Source organism: Hyla sarda, unplaced genomic scaffold (assembly GCF_029499605.1).
Source record: "Hyla sarda isolate aHylSar1 unplaced genomic scaffold, aHylSar1.hap1 scaffold_1072, whole genome shotgun sequence".
In the NCBI taxonomy this organism is placed as follows: Eukaryota; Metazoa; Chordata; class Amphibia; order Anura; family Hylidae; genus Hyla; species Hyla sarda.
This window is the reverse complement of record NW_026607692.1, coordinates 79,406-100,911: the sequence shown is the minus strand read 5'-3', so window position 1 is coordinate 100,911 and position 21,506 is coordinate 79,406. Positions and strand designations below refer to the sequence as shown.

The 21,506-nt window shown below is 45.3% G+C and overlaps 8 non-coding genes across 8 annotated transcripts; all 8 read left to right on the top strand.

The window, feature by feature from the left end:
* Positions 1-302: 302 nt before the first annotated feature.
* On the top strand, positions 303-493 carry LOC130300280 (U2 spliceosomal RNA). The gene has a single exon (XR_008851258.1). It is a non-coding gene; the product is annotated as a U2 spliceosomal RNA (small nuclear RNA).
* Positions 494-2,593: 2,100 nt separating this feature from the next.
* Positions 2,594-2,784, top strand: LOC130300269 (U2 spliceosomal RNA). Its single transcript, XR_008851251.1, has one exon. It is a non-coding gene; the product is annotated as a U2 spliceosomal RNA (small nuclear RNA).
* A 2,092-nt stretch (positions 2,785-4,876) lies between these two features.
* On the top strand, positions 4,877-5,067 carry LOC130300257 (U2 spliceosomal RNA). The gene has a single exon (XR_008851239.1). It is a non-coding gene; the product is annotated as a U2 spliceosomal RNA (small nuclear RNA).
* A 2,086-nt stretch (positions 5,068-7,153) lies between these two features.
* Positions 7,154-7,351, top strand: LOC130300278 (U2 spliceosomal RNA). The gene has a single exon (XR_008851257.1). It is a non-coding gene; the product is annotated as a U2 spliceosomal RNA (small nuclear RNA).
* A 5,389-nt stretch (positions 7,352-12,740) lies between these two features.
* Positions 12,741-12,926, top strand: LOC130300272 (U2 spliceosomal RNA). The gene has a single exon (XR_008851254.1). It is a non-coding gene; the product is annotated as a U2 spliceosomal RNA (small nuclear RNA).
* Positions 12,927-15,017: 2,091 nt separating this feature from the next.
* On the top strand, positions 15,018-15,208 carry LOC130300245 (U2 spliceosomal RNA). The gene has a single exon (XR_008851228.1). It is a non-coding gene; the product is annotated as a U2 spliceosomal RNA (small nuclear RNA).
* A 2,088-nt stretch (positions 15,209-17,296) lies between these two features.
* Positions 17,297-17,487, top strand: LOC130300267 (U2 spliceosomal RNA). Its single transcript, XR_008851249.1, has one exon. It is a non-coding gene; the product is annotated as a U2 spliceosomal RNA (small nuclear RNA).
* A 2,093-nt stretch (positions 17,488-19,580) lies between these two features.
* LOC130300266 (U2 spliceosomal RNA) lies at positions 19,581-19,771 on the top strand. The gene has a single exon (XR_008851248.1). It is a non-coding gene; the product is annotated as a U2 spliceosomal RNA (small nuclear RNA).
* Positions 19,772-21,506: the final 1,735 nt, after the last annotated feature.

Genomic DNA, 21,506 nt, shown 5'->3' with positions numbered 1-21,506 from the left:
CTTGTGTGTGTGTTTCCTATGCAGATCCTAAGCCCAGTGTCACATGCAAGTAGGAGGAGTAAGAAGGGTTCCTGGCAAATCCGGGTTATGGATTGCATTTAAAAAGGCCCCGTGGGAGTGCAATGGGCCCCTGTCTTGCTGCTTAGCAATAATGGTATGGGTTTAGGTTCTGCTGTGTGTACTGGTGGTTGACTGCCCCCCAGCCCAGAGTGTGCATGGAAAATTGTCTGGCAGCCTCCCTGACAGCAAGCAGTGATAGTGCCCATGAAGGGCACCTTGTTGGGCCCGCCCCTTTCACGGTTATCGCTTCTCGGCCTTTTGGCTAAGATCAAGTGTAGTATCTGTTCTTATCAGTTTAATATCTGATACGTCCCCTATCTGGGGACCATATATTAAATGGATTTTTGAGAACGGGGGCCGATTTCGAAGCTTGCTTCTGTCGCCCTATGCATTGACCCGATATGGCAGTATCTTCGGGTACAGTGCACCACCCCCTTACAGGGTTAAAAAGAAAGATTCCTACTTTCATTGCTACCTGCTTGCTGGCTAGCCAGCTAGCCAGCCCTGTGGGCCTTGCTGCTGCTGCAGCCAAAAAACAAAAGGTGGTGCTGCTGCTGCTTCTGCTGCTTCTGCTGCTTCTGCTTCTGCTTGTGTCTGGCCGCTGTTGGAGCGTCCAGGCACAGGACTTCTGCTGCTGCTGACTAAATGGCCTCCTTAATTGGATCATTTGAGTAGCCAGCACACCTGTGCAGGTAGGGCATGACATAATAGGCAGCTGCCTTGATAGCGGGTGGGTGCTGAATGTTCCTAATTGACAAAATAAGATTAATGCTTATGAAGAAATATAAAATCTCATCCCTTCCCCAATATCGCGCCACACCCCTACCCCTTAATTCCCTGGTTGAACTTGATGGACATATGTCTTTTTTCGACCGTACTAACTATGTAACTATGTAACATAACATGGGGGGGGGGGGGGGGTCTCCTGGCTGTTCACACAGGTGTGTCATTGCTGTACATTGACCATGCATTGCTTCTGTGGTATTGCAAAGGCAAAGACAAATGCTTCCAGCCATCCATTGCACTAATGGATTGGTCATCAGCTGGCTGTCTATGTCCCGCATCAATATAGACCAAAGTACAGAGGGTTAGGCTATGCTATTGTGCACCTACCTGATGCATCAGAAGGTGCGAGGCCCTTGCTAAATTCTGTGCACAGACTTTGAGATCTATACTTTAGACTGTATCTAAACCTGCTCCAACATGGACTGACATTCTGGCCTACTTTCAGCCGATGCGACTTGTCTGTCGCTGAACAGTCGCTTTTTATGTATTCAGCACCTATGTATAATGTTGTAAAAATGCTCTAGAAGCTAAAGTCGCAGAAATGTCACACATATTTGGCCTGCAACTTTCTGTGCGACAAATTCAGACAGGAAAAATCAGTATAAATCCTTAGAAAATTATCCCCCAGTGTCTCCATCTGCTGGCGGTATTGAATAAGCATTGCTGCACTGATGGGGTATGCATTAGACGAAAAAAAAGAAGAAAAAGAAGAATAATACGCCCAGAAAAGAGGCGAAAAGGAGAAAAACGTAAAAAAACGTGAAAAAAAAGTAAGAGGAAGAGAAGGGAAAAAAAGGTGGAAATGGGTTTAAAAGTGATTTCGGCGGAGAAATATATATATATATATATATATATATATATATATATATATATACGCGCACACACACACATATATATAAACGTATTCTCCGTTGAGATATTGCAGCCGCTGCTGTGTCCAGGCCCAGGAGCCTTAGCACTGTGCTGTGATGTCACTCAATACCACTGACATCACTAGGTGTAAACAACATCTCTCCTTTGCTGTGTATGTGACTATGGAGCTGTTTGGTGATGTCGTCTATTATGGCCTTCATAGAAGCAACAGGAGATTGTTGCATCCATCTAGAACCCTCAGAACTACAGTGCTATGATGTCACTCACTTCCACAGGCCTTGCAGAGTGTAAACAACAACAACCCAGCTTTGTTGTGTATGTAACCATAGGGATTTGTGATGTCACCTAGAACCTTCACAGCAGCGACAGCTTTATGAGGAGCATCAGCACTGCTCTGCCTGAGCAGAACCATCACCGCCATAGGTTGTCAAATAACCCGGGTTTAACCCACACAGGTAAGTCCAATGGGGTGCAGGCATGTCCTCTATGCTTACAGCTTCCCGTGGGTGTTGGTTTGATACCGTTTGGGGACAGCCAAGGAGGCATCTGCAGGCAACAAAGGTAGGTGTGTGCTTGTGTGTGTGTTTCCTATGCAGATCCTAAGCCCAGTGTCACATGCAAGTAGGAGGAGTAAGAAGGGTTCCTGGCAAATCCGGGTTATGGATTGCATTTAAAAAGGCCCCGTGGGAGTGCAATGGGCCCCTGTCTTGCTGCTTAGCAATAATGGTATGGGTTTAGGTTCTGCTGTGTGTACTGGTGGTTGACTGCCCCCCAGCCCAGAGTGTGCATGGAAAATTGTCTGGCAGCCTCCCTGACAGCAAGCAGTGATAGTGCCCATGAAGGGCACCTTGTTGGGCCCGCCCCTTTCACGGTTATCGCTTCTCGGCCTTTTGGCTAAGATCAAGTGTAGTATCTGTTCTTATCAGTTTAATATCTGATACGTCCCCTATCTGGGGACCATATATTAAATGGATTTTTGAGAACGGGGGCCGATTTCGAAGCTTGCTTCTGTCGCCCTATGCATTGACCCGATATGGCAGTATCTTCGGGTACAGTGCACCACCCCCTTACAGGGTTAAAAAGAAAGATTCCTACTTTCATTGCTACCTGCTTGCTGGCTAGCCAGCTAGCCAGCCCTGTGGGCCTTGCTGCTGCTGCAGCCAAAAAACAAAAGGTGGTGCTGCTGCTGCTTCTGCTGCTTCTGCTTCTGCTTGTGTCTGGCCGCTGTTGGAGCGTCCAGGCACAGGACTTCTGCTGCTGCTGACTAAATGGCCTCCTTAATTGGATCATTTGAGTAGCCAGCACACCTGTGCAGGTAGGGCATGACATGATAGGCAGCTGCCTTGATAGCGGGTGGGTGCTGAATGTTCCTAATTGACAAAATAAGATTAATGCTTATGAAGAAATATAAAATCTCATCCCTTCCCCAATATCGCGCCACACCCCTACCCCTTAATTCCCTGGTTGAACTTGATGGACATATGTCTTTTTTCGACCGTACTAACTATGTAACTATGTAACATAACATGGGGGGGGGGGGGGGTCTCCTGGCTGTTCACACAGGTGTGTCATTGCTGTACATTGACCATGCATTGCTTCTGTGGTATTGCAAAGGCAAAGACAAATGCTTCCAGCCATCCATTGCACTAATGGATTGGTCATCAGCTGGCTGTCTATGTCCCGCATCAATATAGACCAAAGTACAGAGGGTTAGGCTATGCTATTGTGCACCTACCTGATGCATCAGAAGGTGCGAGGCCCTTGCTAAATTCTGTGCACAGACTTTGAGATCTATACTTTAGACTGTATCTAAACCTGCTCCAACATGGACTGACATTCTGGCCTACTTTCAGCCGATGCGACTTGTCTGTCGCTGAACAGTCGCTTTTTATGTATTCAGCACCTATGTATAATGTTGTAAAAATGCTCTAGAAGCTAAAGTCGCAGAAATGTCACACATATTTGGCCTGCAACTTTCTGTGCGACAAATTCAGACAGGAAAAATCAGTATAAATCCTTAGAAAATTATCCCCCAGTGTCTCCATCTGCTGGCGGTATTGAATAAGCATTGCTGCACTGATGGGGTATGCATTAGACGAAAAAAAAGAAGAAAAAGAAGAATAATACGCCCAGAAAAGAGGCGAAAAGGAGAAAAACGTAAAAAAACGTGAAAAAAAAGTAAGAGGAAGAGAAGGGAAAAAAAGGTGGAAATGGGTTTAAAAGTGATTTCGGCGGAGAAATATATATATATATATATATATATATATATATATATTTATATATACGCGCACACACACACATATATATAAACGTATTCTCCGTTGAGATATTGCAGCCGCTGCTGTGTCCAGGCCCAGGAGCCTTAGCACTGTGCTGTGATGTCACTCAATACCACTGACATCACTAGGTGTAAACAACATCTCTCCTTTGCTGTGTATGTGACTATGGAGCTGTTTGGTGATGTCGTCTATTATGGCCTTCATAGAAGCAACAGGAGATTGTTGCATCCATCTAGAACCCTCAGAACTACAGTGCTATGATGTCACTCACTTCCACAGGCCTTGCAGAGTGTAAACAACAACAACCCAGCTTTGTTGTGTATGTAACCATAGGGATTTGTGATGTCACCTAGAACCTTCACAGCAGCGACAGCTTTATGAGGAGCATCAGCACTGCTCTGCCTGAGCAGAACCATCACCGCCATAGGTTGTCAAATAACCCGGGTTTAACCCACACAGGTAAGTCCAATGGGGTGCAGGCATGTCCTCTATGCTTACAGCTTCCCGTGGGTGTTGGTTTGATACCGTTTGGGGACAGCCAAGGAGGCATCTGCAGGCAACAAAGGTAGGTGTGTGCTTGTGTGTGTGTTTCCTATGCAGATCCTAAGCCCAGTGTCACATGCAAGTAGGAGGAGTAAGAAGGGTTCCTGGCAAATCCGGGTTATGGATTGCATTTAAAAAGGCCCCGTGGGAGTGCAATGGGCCCCTGTCTTTCTGCTTAGCAATAATGGTATGGGTTTAGGTTCTGCTGTGTGTACTGGTGGTTGACTGCCCCCCAGCCCAGAGTGTGCATGGAAAATTGTCTGGCAGCCTCCCTGACAGCAAGCAGTGATAGTGCCCATGAAGGGCACCTTGTTGGGCCCGCCCCTTTCACGGTTATCGCTTCTCGGCCTTTTGGCTAAGATCAAGTGTAGTATCTGTTCTTATCAGTTTAATATCTGATACGTCCCCTATCTGGGGACCATATATTAAATGGATTTTTGAGAACGGGGGCCGATTTCGAAGCTTGCTTCTGTCGCCCTATGCATTGACCCGATATGGCAGTATCTTCGGGTACAGTGCACCACCCCCTTACAGGGTTAAAAAGAAAGATTCCTACTTTCATTGCTACCTGCTTGCTGGCTAGCCAGCTAGCCAGCCCTGTGGGCCTTGCTGCTGCTGCAGCCAAAAAACAAAAGGTGGTGCTGCTGCTGCTTCTGCTGCTTCTGCTTCTGCTTGTGTCTGGCCGCTGTTGGAGCGTCCAGGCACAGGACTTCTGCTGCTGCTGACTAAATGGCCTCCTTAATTGGATCATTTGAGTAGCCAGCACACCTGTGCAGGTAGGGCATGACATGATAGGCAGCTGCCTTGATAGCGGGTGGGTGCTGAATGTTCCTAATTGACAAAATAAGATTAATGCTTATGAAGAAATATAAAATCTCATCCCTTCCCCAATATCGCGCCACACCCCTACCCCTTAATTCCCTGGTTGAACTTGATGGACATATGTCTTTTTTCGACCGTACTAACTATGTAACTATGTAACATAACATGGGGGGGGGGGGGGGTCTCCTGGCTGTTCACACAGGTGTGTCATTGCTGTACATTGACCATGCATTGCTTCTGTGGTATTGCAAAGGCAAAGACAAATGCTTCCAGCCATCCATTGCACTAATGGATTGGTCATCAGCTGGCTGTCTATGTCCCGCATCAATATAGACCAAAGTACAGAGGGTTAGGCTATGCTATTGTGCACCTACCTGATGCATCAGAAGGTGCGAGGCCCTTGCTAAATTCTGTGCACAGACTTTGAGATCTATACTTTAGACTGTATCTAAACCTGCTCCAACATGGACTGACATTCTGGCCTACTTTCAGCCGATGCGACTTGTCTGTCGCTGAACAGTCGCTTTTTATGTATTCAGCACCTATGTATAATGTTGTAAAAATGCTCTAGAAGCTAAAGTCGCAGAAATGTCACACATATTTGGCCTGCAACTTTCTGTGCGACAAATTCAGACAGGAAAAATCAGTATAAATCCTTCGAAAATTATCCCCCAGTGTCTCCATCTGCTGGCGGTATTGAATAAGCATTGCTGCACTGATGGGGTATGCATTAGACGAAAAAAAAGAAGAAAAAGAAGAATAATACGCCCAGAAAAGAGGCGAAAAGGAGAAAAACGTAAAAAAACGTGAAAAAAAAGTAAGAGGAAGAGAAGGGAAAAAAAGGTGGAAATGGGTTTAAAAGTGATTTCGGCGGAGAAATATATATATATATATATATATATATATATATATATATATACGCGCACACACACACATATATATAAACGTATTCTCCGTTGAGATATTGCAGCCGCTGCTGTGTCCAGGCCCAGGAGCCTTAGCACTGTGCTGTGATGTCACTCAATACCACTGACATCACTAGGTGTAAACAACATCTCTCCTTTGCTGTGTATGTGACTATGGAGCTGTTTGGTGATGTCGTCTATTATGGCCTTCATAGAAGCAACAGGAGATTGTTGCATCCATCTAGAACCCTCAGAACTACAGTGCTATGATGTCACTCACTTCCACAGGCCTTGCAGAGTGTAAACAACAACAACCCAGCTTTGTTGTGTATGTAACCATAGGGATTTGTGATGTCACCTAGAACCTTCACAGCAGCGACAGCTTTATGAGGAGCATCAGCACTGCTCTGCCTGAGCAGAACCATCACCGCCATAGGTTGTCAAATAACCCGGGTTTAACCCACACAGGTAAGTCCAATGGGGTGCAGGCATGTCCTCTATGCTTACAGCTTCCCGTGGGTGTTGGTTTGATACCGTTTGGGGACAGCCAAGGAGGCATCTGCAGGCAACAAAGGTAGGTGTGTGCTTGTGTGTGTTTCCTATGCAGATCCTAAGCCCAGTGTCACATGCAAGTAGGAGGAGTAAGAAGGGTTCCTGGCAAATCCGGGTTATGGATTGCATTTAAAAAGGCCCCGTGGGAGTGCAATGGGCCCCTGTCTTGCTGCTTAGCAATAATGGTATGGGTTTAGGTTCTGCTGTGTGTACTGGTGGTTGACTGCCCCCCAGCCCAGAGTGTGCATGGAAAATTGTCTGGCAGCCTCCCTGACAGCAAGCAGTGATAGTGCCCATGAAGGGCACCTTGTTGGGCCCGCCCCTTTCACGGTTATCGCTTCTCGGCCTTTTGGCTAAGATCAAGTGTAGTATCTGCATTTGGTCTGGTCGGAAGGTGTCTGTGGTACCCCGCTTCTCGGCCTTGGGGGATTGTCTCTCCTTACGGAGGGACTTCACCCCCTTGCTGCTATTGGGGAGCGGGCTGCGATCCCCCTGTCTCTGGGACCTTGTGTCTCAGAAGGCATTTTCGGTACGTTGAGCGTTACCTGTAGCTTCGGAAGCACCTAGGGTACCCCCGACCTCTGCCTTGGGTAAGGGTTCCGCTTTTATAGCGGGATTCCGAGCCCCTGCTGCTATTGGGGAAGGGGCTTAGTCCCTGGGTGTGGAAGATGCCGTTCTCCTGGGCTTTCCCCTCTGGGGAAATGTCGATGCGAAATACCATCCGCATAGAGGTGTCGGAGAGCCATCGTCAGTTGAAGAACCTCCGCTTCATTGCGGAGGTGATTCTTCTTGACTACTTCCGCCTCAATAGGGAGGACATCCTGTGTCTAAATGACCAGGAAAGCCGTGGCCTGTATACCGTCACCTTCACGGCCACGGCGTGTTGCGATAACATCTATGCAACCTTGTCTGGTGCGGACCAGAGGGACGATCGACTCGACGGTCTTTCGTTCCAGTTCCTCTATGGTGAGGAACATATACCGTTGGTGGTGGCTATGCACAGCCCTCATGTGACCACGGAGGATATAGCCACTTTTCTTCGGCGATACTGCGAAGAGGTGCGATTCGCAAACAAAATCTTGAACTCCGTGCGGTTCTGGAACGGCAAGAGGAAGTTCTGGGTCAAGCTCCGTAAGGATCCCGGTGGTATTGGGGGTCTTTGCCATCCGCCCCCAAATTTTGCCATCGGGAGAGTTCGGGGCTTCCTGTTCTATCCTCAAATGCCTATGTATTGCCGAAATTGCTTGAGGTTTGGCCACACCCAGGAGACCTGCGGCGCGGAGCGTGTGATTCGCTGCAATAGGTGTGGCCAAGAAGGTCACATAGCCTCAAGATGTAGCCATACAATAAGGTGCAACCTCTGCGGAGAGGAAAATCACGATTTTAATTCCTGTCCCCATAAAGCAAAAACTACGATGGGTGGGTCAAGGCTGGGCCCACCCAAAGAGGGGACAGGACAAAAGACGTCCTTTTTTAAGATGCCCAAACCCCAGATGGCAGGTACTGATGGGTCCAGGCCCAAGACCTCTGGTGCTCCATCGGGGGGCCCACCGGTGGTAGTGCTAGGGGGAGGCCATGGGGATTCCACGAAGCCCGGGCGGGTGATCGAGTTTACTGCCCGGGAAATTGAAAGACGTCGATCGACTTCCTACCTGGCTCAAGAGCCCGCCGAAACTTCTGAAGGGGGCTCACCTGTGGCGGGTGGCAGCCGACGGGCCTCGGTGGGGGCAAAAGTGGACCCAAAATTGCAGCATAAGCCAGGTACTGGCTTGGCCCAGGGTCGCCCTGCTCCGGACGAAGAGGCCCCGGTGAAAGCCCGCCGGAAGGGGAGCCAGGTGGCCAGGTCTGAGCCCGGTCCTGTTACTCCGCCTATACAGGACAGGGCCAAGAAGACAAGTGGCGCCAAACCAGGGTTTGCTGCCCCGCCAGCAGTGGACCCGGTGGGTAAAACTGGCCATCGTCGATCGATGGGGAAGTTGGAGCAACAGTCCTCAGCAACGCTTGCTGGGGAACAAGCGATGAAAACTTCCCAAGGTAGCGGCAAAGGTTCCGGAAAAGAGGCCTCACAGGCCCCTGTGCAGCAGTTCCAGTCGTCAAATGATGAAAGAAGACGCAGATCCATCAGCCGGGGGCCAGAGATTACATCGAGTGAGAGCAACACAGAGGATATGGACAGCAGTGTGACATTTAAAAGACAAAGAGAAGAAGAAGAGGAAGACATTCAAAGGAAAGCGGCGTGCCGTAGTTCGGACGAGAGCGAGCTCAGGGTCGGGGCATCATCGATCTCAAGCTCCGACCCTCAGAACATCAAGGAGCTGATGACCCCGCAGGCGGGGGATGACGGTACGCAGCTTATTATTGACTTTGATTCTCCAAGCACGGACTCTCCATAAACTATGCCTATCCCTGTAAAAATTGCCTCACTCAATGTGAGGTCCTTAAAGAGCCCTGATCGCAGGGCTGCTTTATTTTCTTATCTAGAGACATGTGACTTTGACCTTTGCCTGCTACAAGAATGTGGAATCCCTAGTAAAATGGACTATAAAGACTTAAAAGAAGACTGGAAGCTGGGCCCATCCATATGGTCCGGTGCAAATGACTGTCGTTCTGTGGGTGTTGGGCTGCTCTGCCGAGGCCAGTCCTTTTCTATTCATACAGTAACTGAGATTGTGCCTGGCAGAGCTCTTTTAATTCATCTATATTTTAATGGACTTTTAATTCGTGTTTTAAATGTGTATGCCCCTCCTGATAAACAGGAGCGGGCAGAACTAGTTGAAATTTTACCACTGTTTTGTGTTGGGTCTTCCCCCCTGCTGGTGGGAGGTGATTTTAACTGCATACGTGATGGGGAACACCGGCAGGGTGGGGATATTAATCGTAAAGACCGCACTTCTTACCTGCTTAAAAATTTTATTGATGATTTTAATTTGAAAGATTGCTGGAAGGATCTCTTGCCGGAGGACCCAGGCGCCACATGGTCCAATGGAAGAGTGAGCTCCAGAATCGATTTTATTTTTTCCTCTAGAGCTTTTAAACCCCTGAAATGCACGCTCGAGCAGAATATCTTCTCTGATCATAAGCTCCTCTTGGTGGGCCTGGAGCTAGAGGGGGAGCAAAAAGCAAAAAGGGGCCTCTGGAGATTAAACACCACACTCCTAGAGGACCCTGAGATAAAAGAGGAGTTTGTGCGGACCTACCAATGCTGGCAATCACAAAGAAAACCCCACGAGCCTATGCTGCACTGGTGGGAGGGCACCAAATCTAAAATCAGATTTTTTTTTATCAAAGCAGGTAAGAAGAAGGCAAAAATGGAAAAACAGTGGTTTTATGTTCTTAACATGCGTTTAAATGTACTTTTTAAATTGAAAGAAGCTGGTATGGATGTAGAAAATGATATTTTAAACCTTAAAACTGAAATAAAACATGCCATAGAAAAGAAAGGGAAACAAATCATTTTTAACTCACATGTGCAGCACCTGGAGGAGGGCGAGAAATGTTCCCGTTTCTTTTTTAAAAAAGTGATGAATAGGAGGGATATCATCCAAAACCTTGAGGGTGAATCCACTCCAAAAGGCATGTTAGATGCAGTTTTTAACTTCTACCAGCTTCTTTTTAATAAGAAAGATCTTAATCCATCCTTTTTAGAACATGTTCTTAATTCCCTTGATTTTAAGCTAGATGTTTTAGACCAGGAGGTTTTATCCCGTGATCTTAACTTAGATGAACTTTTATTTGTTTTTAAAAGTTTTTCTAGTGGGAAGGCCCCTGGGGAAGATGGTTTACCCATCGAATTTTATTTAGCTTTTTGGGATATTTTAAAGGATGATATGGTTTTATTGTATAAAGAAACTTTTATTGTTAATGAACTTCCCCCTTCCTGGAGGAGGGGGATTGTATCATTACTTTTTAAAAAGGGTGAAAAGGATATGCTAAAAAATTGGCGCCCCATCACACTTTTAAATGTTGATTATAAAGTTTTAGCCAAGTTATTAGCTGTCCGTTTTAAACCTTTTATTCATAAATTAATTCACCCAAATCAGGTTTGTGGGGTACCTGGAAGGTCTATAGCTGAATCCCTAAATATTTTAAGAGATGTTTTATGGTACTTTAAGGATAGAAATCAAACTGTAGCAATTTTATCCTTAGACTTTGAAAAAGCCTTTGATAGGGTCTCCCATGAATACCTGTTTTTAGTTCTTAAAAAGATGGCAGTGCCTGAAACGATTTTAAGCCGAATCATGCTTTTATACCGATCCTGTTTTAGTCAAGTCTCTGTTAATGGCTTTTTAACCAGCGGTGTTCCTCTTTTATCAGGTGTCAAACAGGGCTGCCCCCTGTCCCCACTCCTTTTTATTTGCGCAATCGAACCACTGATGGCCCTCCTCAGAAAAGACCGGGTAGTAAGAGGCGTACCGATACCTGGTGGAGGAGGGACCCATCTAAAGGTGTTGGGGTACATGGATGATGTCACCATACTGTGCCCGGACTCTCCATCCATGAGGGGGGCATTGAGGAACACCAGCTATTTCTGCGAGGTCTCTGGTTTTAAGCTAAACACAGATAAATGTGACTGTTTTTATATTGGCTCCTGGGATTCATCCATCACCCCAGGAGTCACAATGCAACAGGATCAAATTAAAGTTTTAGGTATTGTTTTTAACCAGGTCAATGATGGGAGCCCTAACTGGGATTCAGCTATAGCTAAGATGGAGAAGAAGATTTTAATGTGGAATCTTAGAAACCTTACCATGGAGGGGAAGATTTTAATAATAAAGATGGTTTTACTCCCTATTATGCTATACATTGCCATGGTATTTCCTCCATCTATTTTATACATTAAAAAAGTAACTAGAATTGTTTTTACTTTTTTATGGGGTTCAAAAATGGAGAAATTAAAGCGTGATTTTATGTACAAAAGTAAAGATAATGGCGGGAAAGATGTTCCTAACCTTTTTACTTTCTTTTACATAAAGTATTTCTGTTTCTGTTTTAAAATTATTAAATCCAATGGCATTTTTAGCTGCTTTTTAAGGTACGCTGCGGGCATGGTTTTTAAAAGATGGTTGCGCATCCCTCTGAACGCTCCGGTGCTTCTGTGTCCCCCAAAACATTATGTGGTGTTGGAAAAGACAGTCAGGCTCCTAGGTCTCCAAGATTTGGAGCCTGACATACTGGGGGACCAGAGAAAGGTATCAAAGGTCCTCAGGCGGAGTGAGGTTACCCTGGCAGTGTCCAATTTCACACAGGCAAGATCCAAAAAGGTATGGCGGAACGTGTACGGGAAGTTTCTGGCGAATGTACACAGGGATCTTGCCTGGGCAATCGTCCACCAGTGCCTCCCTACTCGTGAGTTTCAGCACAGGCGAGGACTGGTGGCGAGAGCCAAGTGCCCGAGAGATGGCTGCGGAGTGGACGAAACGGTGCTGCACATATTTTGGAACTGCCCTTTTGCACGGGAGCTTTGGAGGAAGGTAGGCCCACTTTTGAAGTGGGCCTGCGGCCTAAAAGATTTTAATCACGAATGTGTCTTTTACGGTCTTTTTAACTGCCCCAATTTTAAACAGCAGATGATCTGCTGGATGATTATTAATTGTTTTAAAAATGCCATCTGGAAAGTTAGGAACATCTTACTTTTTAAACATGATTTTATTGATGTTAAAAACTGTATAAAGCTGGCCCTGAGTGAGATGTACATCTATTACCTAAGAGACAAGAAACAGTTGGGGGCCAGCGAGGCAGCATCCATGTGGTGTCTGCCTCTATGGAACGAAATAACAGTATAATCAGTTTTTATGACATTTGTATAATGTTTTATCCTGCCATTTTTATTTTTTCTCCTTTTATTACTGGTTTTATTATTTGTATTTTAAAACTTTTGTGAACCTTTTATTATTTTGCATTTTAAATTTTGTATGGTTTCTTATTTATTCAATAAAATTTTGTTGAAACCTTATCTGTTCTTATCAGTTTAATATCTGATACGTCCCCTATCTGGGGACCATATATTAAATGGATTTTTGAGAACGGGGGCCGATTTCGAAGCTTGCTTCCGTCGCCCTATGCATTGACCCGATATGGCAGTATCTTCGGGTACAGTGCACCACCCCCTTACAGGGTTAAAAAGAAAGATTCCTACTTTCATTGCTACCTGCTTGCTGGCTAGCCAGCTAGCCAGCCCTGTGGGCCTTGCTGCTGCTGCAGCCAAAAAACAAAAGGTGGTGCTGCTGCTGCTTCTGCTGCTTCTGCTTCTGCTTGTGTCTGGCCGCTGTTGGAGCGTCCAGGCACAGGACTTCTGCTGCTGCTGACTAAATGGCCTCCTTAATTGGATCATTTGAGTAGCCAGCACACCTGTGCAGGTAGGGCATGACATGATAGGCAGCTGCCTTGATAGCGGGTGGGTGCTGAATGTTCCTAATTGACAAAATAAGATTAATGCTTATGAAGAAATATAAAATCTCATCCCTTCCCCAATATCGCGCCACACCCCTACCCCTTAATTCCCTGGTTGAACTTGATGGACATATGTCTTTTTTCGACCGTACTAACTATGTAACTATGTAACATAACATGGGGGGGGGGGGGGTCTCCTGGCTGTTCACACAGGTGTGTCATTGCTGTACATTGACCATGCATTGCTTCTGTGGTATTGCAAAGGCAAAGACAAATGCTTCCAGCCATCCATTGCACTAATGGATTGGTCATCAGCTGGCTGTCTATGTCCCGCATCAATATAGACCAAAGTACAGAGGGTTAGGCTATGCTATTGTGCACCTACCTGATGCATCAGAAGGTGCGAGGCCCTTGCTAAATTCTGTGCACAGACTTTGAGATCTATACTTTAGACTGTATCTAAACCTGCTCCAACATGGACTGACATTCTGGCCTACTTTCAGCCGATGCGACTTGTCTGTCGCTGAACAGTCGCTTTTTATGTATTCAGCACCTATGTATAATGTTGTAAAAATGCTCTAGAAGCTAAAGTCGCAGAAATGTCACACATATTTGGCCTGCAACTTTCTGTGCGACAAATTCAGACAGGAAAAATCAGTATAAATCCTTAGAAAATTATCCCCCAGTGTCTCCATCTGCTGGCGGTATTGAATAAGCATTGCTGCACTGATGGGGTATGCATTAGACGAAAAAAAAGAAGAAAAAGAAGAATAATACGCCCAGAAAAGAGGCGAAAAGGAGAAAAACGTAAAAAAACGTGAAAAAAAAGTAAGAGGAAGAGAAGGGAAAAAAAGGTGGAAATGGGTTTAAAAGTGATTTCGGCGGAGAAATATATATATATATATATATATATATATATATATATATATATATACGCGCACACACACACATATATATAAACGTATTCTCCGTTGAGATATTGCAGCCGCTGCTGTGTCCAGGCCCAGGAGCCTTAGCACTGTGCTGTGATGTCACTCAATACCACTGACATCACTAGGTGTAAACAACATCTCTCCTTTGCTGTGTATGTGACTATGGAGCTGTTTGGTGATGTCGTCTATTATGGCCTTCATAGAAGCAACAGGAGATTGTTGCATCCATCTAGAACCCTCAGAACTACAGTGCTATGATGTCACTCACTTCCACAGGCCTTGCAGAGTGTAAACAACAACAACCCAGCTTTGTTGTGTATGTAACCATAGGGATTTGTGATGTCACCTAGAACCTTCACAGCAGCGACAGCTTTATGAGGAGCATCAGCACTGCTCTGCCTGAGCAGAACCATCACCGCCATAGGTTGTCAAATAACCCGGGTTTAACCCACACAGGTAAGTCCAATGGGGTGCAGGCATGTCCTCTATGCTTACAGCTTCCCGTGGGTGTTGGTTTGATACCGTTTGGGGACAGCCAAGGAGGCATCTGCAGGCAACAAAGGTAGGTGTGTGCTTGTGTGTGTGTTTCCTATGCAGATCCTAAGCCCAGTGTCACATGCAAGTAGGAGGAGTAAGAAGGGTTCCTGGCAAATCCGGGTTATGGATTGCATTTAAAAAGGCCCCGTGGGAGTGCAATGGGCCCCTGTCTTGCTGCTTAGCAATAATGGTATGGGTTTAGGTTCTGCTGTGTGTACTGGTGGTTGACTGCCCCCCAGCCCAGAGTGTGCATGGAAAATTGTCTGGCAGCCTCCCTGACAGCAAGCAGTGATAGTGCCCATGAAGGGCACCTTGTTGGGCCCGCCCCTTTCACGGTTATCGCTTCTCGGCCTTTTGGCTAAGATCAAGTGTAGTATCTGTTCTTATCAGTTTAATATCTGATACGTCCCCTATCTGGGGACCATATATTAAATGGATTTTTGAGAACGGGGGCCGATTTCGAAGCTTGCTTCTGTCGCCCTATGCATTGACCCGATATGGCAGTATCTTCGGGTACAGTGCACCACCCCCTTACAGGGTTAAAAAGAAAGATTCCTACTTTCATTGCTACCTGCTTGCTGGCTAGCCAGCTAGCCAGCCCTGTGGGCCTTGCTGCTGCTGCAGCCAAAAAACAAAAGGTGGTGCTGCTGCTGCTTCTGCTGCTTCTGCTTGTGTCTGGCCGCTGTTGGAGCGTCCAGGCACAGGACTTCTGCTGCTGCTGACTAAATGGCCTCCTTAATTGGATCATTTGAGTAGCCAGCACACCTGTGCAGGTAGGGCATGACATGATAGGCAGCTGCCTTGATAGCGGGTGGGTGCTGAATGTTCCTAATTGACAAAATAAGATTAATGCTTATGAAGAAATATAAAATCTCATCCCTTCCCCAATATCGCGCCACACCCCTACCCCTTAATTCCCTGGTTGAACTTGATGGACATATGTCTTTTTTCGACCGTACTAACTATGTAACTATGTAACATAACATGGGGGGGGGGGGGGGGGTCTCCTGGCTGTTCACACAGGTGTGTCATTGCTGTACATTGACCATGCATTGCTTCTGTGGTATTGCAAAGGCAAAGACAAATGCTTCCAGCCATCCATTGCACTAATGGATTGGTCATCAGCTGGCTGTCTATGTCCCGCATCAATATAGACCAAAGTACAGAGGGTTAGGCTATGCTATTGTGCACCTACCTGATGCATCAGAAGGTGCGAGGCCCTTGCTAAATTCTGTGCACAGACTTTGAGATCTATACTTTAGACTGTATCTAAACCTGCTCCAACATGGACTGACATTCTGGCCTACTTTCAGCCGATGCGACTTGTCTGTCGCTGAACAGTCGCTTTTTATGTATTCAGCACCTATGTATAATGTTGTAAAAATGCTCTAGAAGCTAAAGTCGCAGAAATGTCACACATATTTGGCCTGCAACTTTCTGTGCGACAAATTCAGACAGGAAAAATCAGTATAAATCCTTAGAAAATTATCCCCCAGTGTCTCCATCTGCTGGCGGTATTGAATAAGCATTGCTGCACTGATGGGGTATGCATTAGACGAAAAAAAAGAAGAAAAAGAAGAATAATACGCCCAGAAAAGAGGCGAAAAGGAGAAAAACGTAAAAAAACGTGAAAAAAAAGTAAGAGGAAGAGAAGGGAAAAAAAGGTGGAAATGGGTTTAAAAGTGATTTCGGCGGAGAAATATATATATATATATATATATATATATATATATATATATATATACGCGCACACACACACATATATATAAACGTATTCTCCGTTGAGATATTGCAGCCGCTGCTGTGTCCAGGCCCAGGAGCCTTAGCACTGTGCTGTGATGTCACTCAATACCACTGACATCACTAGGTGTAAACAACATCTCTCCTTTGCTGTGTATGTGACTATGGAGCTGTTTGGTGATGTCGTCTATTATGGCCTTCATAGAAGCAACAGGAGATTGTTGCATCCATCTAGAACCCTCAGAACTACAGTGCTATGATGTCACTCACTTCCACAGGCCTTGCAGAGTGTAAACAACAACAACCCAGCTTTGTTGTGTATGTAACCATAGGGATTTGTGATGTCACCTAGAACCTTCACAGCAGCGACAGCTTTATGAGGAGCATCAGCACTGCTCTGCCTGAGCAGAACCATCACCGCCATAGGTTGTCAAATAACCCGGGTTTAACCCACACAGGTAAGTCCAATGGGGTGCAGGCATGTCCTCTATGCTTACAGCTTCCCGTGGGTGTTGGTTTGATACCGTTTGGGGACAGCCAAGGAGGCATCTGCAGGCAACAAAGGTAGGTGTGTGCTTGTGTGTGTGTTTCCTATGCAGATCCTAAGCCCAGTGTCACATGCAAGTAGGAGGAGTAAGAAGGGTTCCTGGCAAATCCGGGTTATGGATTGCATTTAAAAAGGCCCCGTGGGAGTGCAATGGGCCCCTGTCTTGCTGCTTAGCAATAATGGTATGGGTTTAGGTTCTGCTGTGTGTACTGGTGGTTGACTGCCCCCCAGCCCAGAGTGTGCATGGAAAATTGTCTGGCAGCCTCCCTGACAGCAAGCAGTGATAGTGCCCATGAAGGGCACCTTGTTGGGCCCGCCCCTTTCACGGTTATCGCTTCTCGGCCTTTTGGCTAAGATCAAGTGTAGTATCTGTTCTTATCAGTTTAATATCTGATACGTCCCCTATCTGGGGACCATATATTAAATGGATTTTTGAGAACGGGGTCCGATTTCGAAGCTTGCTTCCGTCGCCCTATGCATTGACCCGATATGGCAGTATCTTCGGGTACAGTGCACCACCCCCTTACAGGGTTAAAAAGAAAGATTCCTACTTTCATTGCTACCTGCTTGCTGGCTAGCCAGCTAGCCAGCCCTGTGGGCCTTGCTGCTGCTGCAGCCAAAAAACAAAAGGTGGTGCTGCTGCTGCTTCTGCTGCTTCTGCTTCTGCTTGTGTCTGGCCGCTGTTGGAGCGTCCAGGCACAGGACTTCTGCTGCTGCTGACTAAATGGCCTCCTTAATTGGATCATTTGAGTAGCCAGCACACCTGTGCAGGTAGGGCATGACATGATAGGCAGCTGCCTTGATAGCGGGTGGGTGCTGAATGTTCCTAATTGACAAAATAAGATTAATGCTTATGAAGAAATATAAAATCTCATCCCTTCCCCAATATCGCGCCACACCCCTACCCCTTAATTCCCTGGTTGAACTTGATGGACATATGTCTTTTTTCGACCGTACTAACTATGTAACTATGTAACATAACATGGGGGGGGGGGGGGGGGGTCTCCTGGCTGTTCACACAGGTGTGTCATTGCTGTACATTGACCATGCATTGCTTCTGTGGTATTGCAAAGGCAAAGACAAATGCTTCCAGCCATCCATTGCACTAATGGATTGGTCATCAGCTGGCTGTCTATGTCCCGCATCAATATAGACCAAAGTACAGAGGGTTAGGCTATGCTATTGTGCACCTACCTGATGCATCAGAAGGTGCGAGGCCCTTGCTAAATTCTGTGCACAGACTTTGAGATCTATACTTTAGACTGTATCTAAACCTGCTCCAACATGGACTGACATTCTGGCCTACTTTCAGCCGATGCGACTTGTCTGTCGCTGAACAGTCGCTTTTTATGTATTCAGCACCTATGTATAATGTTGTAAAAATGCTCTAGAAGCTAAAGTCGCAGAAATGTCACACATATTTGGCCTGCAACTTTCTGTGCGACAAATTCAGACAGGAAAAATCAGTATAAATCCTTAGAAAATTATCCCCCAGTGTCTCCATCTGCTGGCGGTATTGAATAAGCATTGCTGCACTGATGGGGTATGCATTAGACGAAAAAAAAGAAGAAAAAGAAGAATAATACGCCCAGAAAAGAGGCGAAAAGGAGAAAAACGTAAAAAAACGTGAAAAAAAAGTAAGAGGAAGAGAAGGGAAAAAAAGGTGGAAATGGGTTTAAAAGTGATTTCGGCGGAGAAATATATATATATATATATATATATATATATATATATATATATACGCGCACACACACACATATATATAAACGTATTCTCCGTTGAGATATTGCAGCCGCTGCTGTGTCCAGGCCCAGGAGCCTTAGCACTGTGCTGTGATGTCACTCAATACCACTGACATCACTAGGTGTAAACAACATCTCTCCTTTGCTGTGTATGTGACTATGGAGCTGTTTGGTGATGTCGTCTATTATGGCCTTCATAGAAGCAACAGGAGATTGTTGCATCCATCTAGAACCCTCAGAACTACAGTGCTATGATGTCACTCACTTCCACAGGCCTTGCAGAGTGTAAACAACAACAACCCAGCTTTGTTGTGTATGTAACCATAGGGATTTGTGATGTCACCTAGAACCTTCACAGCAGCGACAGCTTTATGAGGAGCATCAGCACTGCTCTGCCTGAGCAGAACCATCACCGCCATAGGTTGTCAAATAACCCGGGTTTAACCCACACAGGTAAGTCCAATGGGGTGCAGGCATGTCCTCTATGCTTACAGCTTCCCGTGGGTGTTGGTTTGATACTGTTTGGGGACAGCCAAGGAGGCATCTGCAGGCAACAAAGGTAGGTGTGTGCTTGTGTGTGTGTTTCCTATGCAGATCCTAAGCCCAGTGTCACATGCAAGTAGGAGGAGTAAGAAGGGTTCCTGGCAAATCCGGGTTATGGATTGCATTTAAAAAGGCCCCGTGGGAGTGCAATGGGCCCCTGTCTTGCTGCTTAGCAATAATGGTATGGGTTTAGGTTCTGCTGTGTGTACTGGTGGTTGACTGCCCCCCAGCCCAGAGTGTGCATGGAAAATTGTCTGGCAGCCTCCCTGACAGCAAGCAGTGATAGTGCCCATGAAGGGCACCTTGTTGGGCCCGCCCCTTTCACGGTTATCGCTTCTCGGCCTTTTGGCTAAGATCAAGTGTAGTATCTGTTCTTATCAGTTTTATATCTGATACGTCCCCTATCTGGGGACCATATATTAAATGGATTTTTGAGAACGGGGGCCGATTTCGAAGCTTGCTTCCGTCGCCCTATGCATTGACCCGATATGGCAGTATCTTCGGGTACAGTGCACCACCCCCTTACAGGGTTAAAAAGAAAGATTCCTACTTTCATTGCTACCTGCTTGCTGGCTAGCCAGCTAGCCAGCCCTGTGGGCCTTGCTGCTGCTGCAGCCAAAAAACAAAAGGTGGTGCTGCTGCTGCTTCTGCTGCTTCTGCTTGTGTCTGGAATACTTGTGAGAAAAAAGACCAATGGATCCAGGCGCTGCTCTATCCAGGTATACACAGGATGCAGGTAAGTGTTCTTAATCAAGCAATTTTATTGAACACAAAACAACAAAAGGATCATGACGCGTTTCATTAATTGCTCCACACGGTTTGTTGTTTATCTCCTTGTGTGTCCATGTGGCCTACAGTACGTGGGTCGTACTACCCAATGCCTCAGGGAGAGGATAAACAAACATCGTAGCAATGCAAATTTAGGGTTCACCTTGCATAGTGTATCTCGGCATCTGCTGACCCACCATCAGTCTGATTTCAGTTGCATGAAACTTCAGGCTATAGAAAATATTGCACTTGATAATTCCCAGAGATTCAGCTTATTGAGAAGGAGAGAGAATTTCTGGATCTTTAAACTCCGTACCCTTGTACCGTCTGGTTTGAATGAGTTGGTGGAGACTGCCTTGTGATATTGCAACATTCAGCGGTTATAACATCTTAATAGCTTTATTTTTCCATTAATTATCATTATTTTTTTTATTTTTTTTATATTTTTTTTTAATATTTTTATTTTTTTATTTTTTTTTTTTTTTTAAATCTTTTAGATATGGGTATATGATTGTGTAGACATACTGGATGGGGACGCCTTTTGTCTAAGTATTTATCATCACATTTTGTTAGTAGCTGTCACAGCGTTGACTCCTTATTTATACTATTTTATTATTAAGATCCAGACTTAATTTTATTAGTATTTTAATGTACATTTATTTTGTGTATTTATATATATCAATTCATTTTTTATGCAATCATGTACTGTTTATAGGGATCATCGCATTTTTTATTAATTATTTTCTATCAATTAATTTATTCTGGCGTGTTAAATAATTTATTATGTGTGTTCAGAAGGTACATTTTAGTTTGTGGTTGTTGCTGTTAGAAACGCCCGATATGGACATCCTAAGGCGTTTTTTTTTTATTATTATTTTTTTAATTTTTTTTTAATTTTTTTTTTTTTTTTTTTTTTTTTTTTTTTATTCCCACCCTTTAACATGGGATATTGTGGATTACTTATATCTCTTGCCTTCATTTCATTTATTTATTTTTGTATTTATTTTACCTTTTTCTTCCATAGATGGTGTTGTTCCCTATGTTGTTTACTCACTATGTTGGGCGCTCCGCTGCAAGCCGCGCCCTGTGGACTGTGATTGGTTGTTTTCCGTTCAGAGACGTCTGCTTGGCAACGCGTCCGTGGATACTCCTGTCACTGCTATGCCGGTGCGTGCTGCGAGTGGAGCGCCTTACAATAGACCGATGCCATTGTTTATGTTTATTTTCAGCCACATGGCTATGTTGTTTACCTCGTCAGAGCTCCCGCATGTGTTTGTCACATTGCCGATTCCACCCATGTTATATCACTTAGTACTGTTTATATTGATGTTATATTATCATAATCGAACGCACACCTGTATGTTTTAGACAATAATTATTTTCTGCTGTTTCTACATGTAAATTAAGTTTTTTGTAAGTGGACTGGATGTGACATCACATTCAGCCCACCCCTTCCTGACCTGTACCTCCTCCACCTTGCCATTATA